The sequence below is a fragment of the Punica granatum genome, chromosome 2, assembly GCF_007655135.1.
Source record: "Punica granatum isolate Tunisia-2019 chromosome 2, ASM765513v2, whole genome shotgun sequence".
NCBI classification, from domain to species: Eukaryota; Viridiplantae; Streptophyta; class Magnoliopsida; order Myrtales; family Lythraceae; genus Punica; species Punica granatum.
The window spans coordinates 31,193,135-31,199,954 of NC_045128.1; the positions used below are offsets into that span (position 1 = coordinate 31,193,135).

A 6,820-nucleotide genomic window follows, 5' to 3' on the forward strand; every position below is an offset into this window, starting at 1 on the left:
CTCTTTTGTAATTTTATTTCCTTACTGACTTTAAATATGAACCAATTAATAATATATACTAACTTCCGAGGCACCATTTGCTTTCATTATCACAATCAAAATATAACCTCCCAACCAATAAGAATTAGTTTAAATGTTCGGTCGCTTGTTTTTCTTAAGTAAGGTCCCCGGTTCGTACTTGTTCCCTTTTAAATAATGTTTCGGGTTCGAATCTTGTAAATGGAGAAAATCCTTAATTGAGAGAGTTTTACACCTTAATGAGCCGACTCAAATCAAATTGAATTAATTAAGATCCGTTGGACTTCTGAATACTAAGATACGCACCGAAAAATAAATATCACTTCCCAAATTATTGTTATTAATGATATCAACCATAGAGGCCCGTGTACTTTTTTTTTTTTCCTTTTTTTGGTAATATAAATTAAACTTCATTAAATAAAACCAACAAGTAATGTTAGGCCGAAGAGGATGTATAAATAGCACCATGTCTAGGAAGGCTATCCACTACGCCATTCGCTTTCCTGAAGTAAGGTTTAGCTCGGACCTCCCTCATCTCCCCCGCCCAAGCATCCTACGACCGGGTTTCTCCAAGGCGCGCATCATCCCCTGGCCAAACCATAAACAACTTTGGCAAATCGATTTCAATTAAGAAAACATAGAGAGAACAAGGAAAGCCCATCTCGGATTAGGTAGAGCCCACAACTTAGCGGTAACGCTCTGCCCATTGACCATGACAATCTTGTATAACCACCTCGGCACCCCGCCCTGTCCTGGTTGCGTGCACAGGGAAGAGCCATCATAATTCAATTTAAGCCATCTGAATCGAATCGGGTGTAGGCATGTGCATGTGTCCATATTCATCTTTCTCAATTATCAATACGGCATATTTAGGCTTACGCCCACTTTGTTATTTATCGAACCTCATTAGCCTGCCATTATGTGTAAAGGCCATTGGGCTTGCTATTGTGTTTGTGCTTCGAGGAGAAAAATGAATGTGGCCCAGCGGACTTGTTCAATCTGCTAATGTAACGATATGCTGTCAGTTTTGCCTACAATAACTTGTACCGGAATTTTCAGCACAAAATATGTCCTCTCTTTCAAAGTATTCTGCTGGACAATAGCCCAAATGAGTTCTTTAATTTATTAATAGTGTGGTTGATTGGAAAAATCGGAATGCAGGTCTTTTGTTACGATTTATTTCATCAGGTGAAGCTAAAAGGGACCTTTTTTTATGATTATAACTTGATGTTAACAAATAATAACCGTTATCAATTTCTGAAAAAAAGAACGTAATATTAATGGCCGAATTTTTTCAGGCTTTCCGCACTTTCCCTGCAAAATAATAGAGGCCGTCTTTGTGTGGGGGTTCAGCAACTAAGTCGTTTCATATATTGACAAAATTACAAAGCATTTTTGGGCGGGACGAAAAAATCAACTTCTAATTAAGAGATATTTGTAAGAGGGTCGATTTGGAGATTTCCAAATAGGTTAATTATCGATCCAAATCCTGAAGAACGATTTCGCTGAAACTCGAAAAGATGTTGAGCTTCATGAGATCTGGTTTCCCTGGCAATTAGGATGCAAAAGGCCACATTGAGTTTGCGTTTTATATCGTATTCAAGCAACCCCACCCTAATGGCTAATGCACCACATAAAGCTAAGCATCTAAAGACCATATCTAATTCCAGCATCCAACTTAAGAATGGAATGGGCATTCATAATAACTTTGTACGTAACATGTCATTTACACGTGCTTTGCGTGTTGCCAGTAGCATTTGTTAAGCGACATACAATATAATTTATGTAAAATGATAATTGAATAGATAAAAGCACACTTATAAATAAATATCATTCGCGTTTTTAAAATAGGGAGAGGGTGTTATTGTCCTAAATTCATATTAACAGCTAGATCTATGGGTCTTGTACAAGTCAGATGATGAGGGATCGAACATAATATCTTTATGTGCAAATTAAAAGATGATATCTCTATTATATTACTTATTTAATTTTTCTCATAAGCCTAGCCAATGTATTTGCAGATTCGGAATGAATGTTCAACATCTAGTTCCACGCAGTTTTGATGTTCTAGGCTCTGGGCACGAAGGCCATATAAGGGTTGCATATCTCGTCTTCATGCTTCACATTTTACTCATTTAAGAATCAAAAAGAGGGATCGGGAACAAAAGGCGGGTTCCCTTTTTAGCAGGTCCCTAGAGCCTGGAGCTGTTCAAGATCGAAATCACGAAAAACGTCGCATTGTTCCTTCCTGGACTCACCAGGCTCAGAGGAGTGGCCCGACACTATTTCTTCGATGGGCTCAGAGGCAGACCAAGCCTTTACTTGAGTCCCTTAAGGAACCATTGGAACCGTCTCTTTACTCTGCATTCACGACTATCAGTCCATTGTATGATCACTAATCTACTCGTAATCGGGATGACTATCGTATCAGGACCAACCCAACCCAACTGGTCGAATTTGTCTGTGTGGGAAGCACAATCGAATTAGTCATATCATATGTTTATCGCGTTCTCCATATACAAGCACATTAATCGGGTGCTCAAAGAAACGGATCATACAAATCATTGTCAAAATCACAAATCCGCAACTATCTTCTCTCGAGTAGAATATGTCATGCTTTCCATGAAGAAGATCGATTTTGATCAAGTTCTCCTGTTAAATTTGTTTTCTTAATGATCCGATCCCAAGTATCAATACTATAATAAAGCCATCATCTTTAGAGTATCAGTTTCCGATTACGAATGAACACACGTGAGCTGGGATTGGAACCTCGTCAAACAGTTCGGTCCATATGCCATCATAGCATCAAGAGGACCTGTCCTTCCCCAAGTACGAAGGACCGAAGCACGTAGCACTGGCATACCTGTTATTGTGCCCGAAGAGTCCTGCATTATCTACGGCTGTCTGCTGTTAGGATATCTTACAGCTTACTTGCTCTTCCTGTTTTCTCTGATTTCCAGTTTGTCTTCCCGATGACATTTAGCGATTCAATCCTGGTGCAGGCAACACTTTGCATTCAGCGGGAAGCGCATTAAGCTCTCTAAAGTTGGCATATTCAAGAATGACTTCATGAGGTCATTCTCGGAAAGGTTGCGTTGCTGATTCTGACCCATGTACTCTAAAATGAAGCCGACCATGCTACGTCAAAAACTGTTAAATGAAATATTAAACAGTCTCAGTCTCCATTGGAGGAGCTGTAATTGAAGAAATTTCATTTAAAATCGATGACAATCAATTTCAACAGAGACTATAATATCTTCTTTAGAAACTCTTTTTTTTTTTTTCCTTCTATTAGTTTGTTTACTCAATTGTGCGATTTTTCTCCAGGAGGTGTCTTATGGTTTTTCTTACTGAAAAATTCGTAATTTTTCTTCACATTAGAGAGAGAGAGAGAGAGAGAGTGTGTGTGTGTGCGAGTGATCTTCAGCGACGAATAGGTCCGGACCCAACGGATCTAATCTCCGCTGGCGATCTCTTATGGCACCCTACTGACCACTCGAATCGAACCTTCTTGGGGTGACCGCAAGGTGCACATGAGGAAATACACCTCCAATTTTGCCACCGATCACGACACCCTCTCTTCATTTCTAACCCAAACACTAAACCTACCTCAACCACCGCCCCTCCACCTGCTTTTTGGGGTTTATGCTCTCTGGGAGTAGCGGATCTTACCGGGAAGCGAAGAGTAGTGGAAGGAGCAGACGAAGACGAAGAAGAGGAAGAAGCAAGGGAAGGGTCATTGCTGGGGAATCATTGTCGCTTGTCGGCTTCCTCTTTGTAGAAGGTGTTTCCGGAGGATGAGGAGTCGTTGCCGTGCCGCGGCGGAGGCCGCATTTCTTCAATTGGAGTCGAGCGAAATTTCTCCAATTTCGATCGAATTCAATCCTCTGGTTATGATGACTCGAGCCGGCGAGCGGAGTGAAGAGAGAGAGAGAGAGAGAGAGAGAGAGAGAGAGAGAGCAGAGGGGATGGAGGAATAGCTTTTACTTTTTAATTTTATTTTAATATTATTTTATTGTTTATTATCTTTTGTTTTTAATTTTCTTTTTATTAAATATTTATTATTATTATTCTTTATTTTTTTTTGAATTTTTTCATATTCTTTTAATTATTATATACTGAGAAGGATATTTAGATACATTATTGTATTTATTAATTTTTTTAATTATTATCTTTATTTTTAAATTTTCTTTTTTCATATTTTTTGAAATTTCTTCTAAGCATTTCTTATACATTCTGTTTCATTTATTATGCACCAAAATAAATTTTAATTATTTTTTATTTTTTAATTTTTCCTATATTCTTTTAATTTTCTTTTGATTATTATATAGTGAGTTTTGAATTTTCATACATTAATTATATTTATTAATTTTTTTAATTATTATCTTTGTTTTTAATTTTTTTCATATGTAAATTTTTTTTAAGTATTTATTATGTACTCAATATCATTTGTTATGCGGCCAAGTAAATTGTCGTTATATATATATATACACAGTTACATGCATAGTAATAGTAATAGATGCTCATGAATTGATGGGCGGTGGGCCTTTTTGGGCCTGGTCATGGGCTGGAGGTCCGCATCCATACAGCAGAGGCTAAAATTAATGATATTTTGTTGGTAAAAAAATTATTGTTTTTACCCGACGTTGTAACTGCTTCTCGAAACTACAGTGACTATTTCCCGAATCTTAAAGAACGTCATTACTCCCTTATTATATATATATATTAGATATATAGGAGATATTAAGGAAACTAAGCACGCGAATGATTTTTCTATTAGTAATATTCTGATCTCGCGATGTGGATGATCAATACAAATATAATTCCCGTTACTCGATGCATATATATACACACCAGAGGGTTGCCGTGCCAAATGTACGAGTTAGATGTGGACTTGGGTACCCAGTGTATACGTGCTTGCTTGAGATAGAATTCAACTGTCAATGCCATATTGCTCATATATGGTAAATCTTGAACCATCGAGCATCCTAAAATGAACCTAAAAGAAGTTCTACACATCATCCCTCTACCATAACCCCCTCTTGTCAGGTCCTTGCTCTTGGACTAATAGATCCCCAAAAATTTCAAAATTCATCCAAATTGACAAAACTCAAGCCATCATATGCCCAACTGCTCGAGCTTTAGTCTGCTCAGGAATTTTTGGGATCGAAGCTTTAGATGATTCGGGGTATAATTATGAATCGCGTATAAGCTGGATTAATTGCGGCAAGAAACTCCCGTCCCGCACCAAAATGCCGGTCATTTTATGTCCTAATAAGTCAATGAGCCGTGTCCCCGACCAGTTCCGTTCCCTTCGTCCGCCACAAAGACGGTTTTCGTAATTTTCAAGGGAAGCCTGAAACATTCGGTCGTCAACCGTATAATAAAGAACATTCCCATATTACGTTTTATTTTCCTGAAATTAATAATAATAATAATAAGTTAATTTCAAAACAAAAGGGTTCCCTTCTTTTTTTTTTTTATATAAAACTTCTCAGAAAAGTTGTCTCTTTCTCGGAACATCTAACCATATCTTATTTGACTTAATATGAGAGGGTTAATCACATAAAAAAAACACGACCTTCATACTTTTTTTTTTAAATATAATACGACCTTCAGAAAAATATGATTTTAAAGTTTAATTGCGATTCTAGCATGTTATAAAAGAAGATCGTGCATTTCTATATTATAATCTAAATGTAGCGCTATATTTATAAAAAAATGTAAAATTCGTGCATTCTTGTGTTACACTCTAAAAGGTCGTATTATATTTAAGAAAAAAATATAAAAATGGTGTCTTTATGTATTAATTTTTAGAGGCTGTACTATATTTTTAAAAAATGTAAATGTCATGATTAATCCTAATATGAGATCTTAATTATGTGCACGATGACGTCTCAGCTTGGGTGGATGATGACGTGAGCGGTCCCCACCTCTTCTGGAATTATTATGAGTTTCTTTCCGAGTGCGTGGTTCTTACGCATATAAATTATATGATATAATCCTCCCACACCTCTCCGCATTTTCTTCAATCAACGCACCACCCCAACCCCCCCCCCCCCCCCCCCCCCCCCCCTCTCGAGCTCATTGCTTTTGCTCTGATTCGATTCAGGGAGATCAACCAGAAAAGTAATGGGGAATGGAGCATACGTGACAAAGCCAAATCGGAAGCCGAAATCAAGGCTTCCCCCAAGAAGAGGCCAGATCAAAGTCAGGATCTTTAAGCTCTTCTCAAAGGAGCTCCGACGCCTCTTTCTCTGTTCGTCTCCGGTGGCGGCTCCGGCTCTGAGGGAGACCTCACCTCCCAGTCGCAGGCCCAGCTCCAAAGTGGGCTCTGTGTCCACGCTCCCGAACGGATAACGATCGTTGGACCCACTTTGAAAATCCGGGCCAGTCTCGAACCATTTTTTAGTTGCTTCATTTGCTGTAAAGTTTGCTAGTAGAGTTTTTTTGCTAAAAAAAAAGAAGAAAAAAAGAGAGATGTCTTTCTTCATGTCGAAGTAGAAGCGGATTCAAGATTGTCAAGTCGTTGACAGAGAAACGAAATAAACTGAAGGTTTTTGGCGGGCGGGATGGGAATTTCCATATGATCAACTGGGTCGGCAGCAGGGGAGTTTGCAGAGAAGCATGTGTGAGAAAACAGAGGGAGGGGGGATCTTTCAAATTCAGACATTTCAGTTAATGTGACTTTTTGGGAATGTACTGTTTTGTTGTTTTAGGGATTTGTGTTTTTGTTCTCTGTCTTTCTTTTAGTATTTGTCTGCACAGTCGCCGTCAGAAATTATGCTCTTTGAAGGGAAAA

At 38.3% G+C, this 6,820-nt stretch overlaps 1 long non-coding RNA gene across 1 annotated transcript; it reads right to left on the bottom strand.

Annotated features, from left to right (window-relative positions):
* Positions 1-2,466: 2,466 nt before the first annotated feature.
* LOC116194758 lies at positions 2,467-3,987 on the bottom strand. The gene is made up of 2 exons (XR_004154521.1): positions 3,691-3,987; positions 2,467-3,168 (listed from the first exon to the last, which is right to left on the bottom strand). It is a non-coding gene; the product is annotated as an uncharacterized LOC116194758 (long non-coding RNA).
* Positions 3,988-6,820: the final 2,833 nt, after the last annotated feature.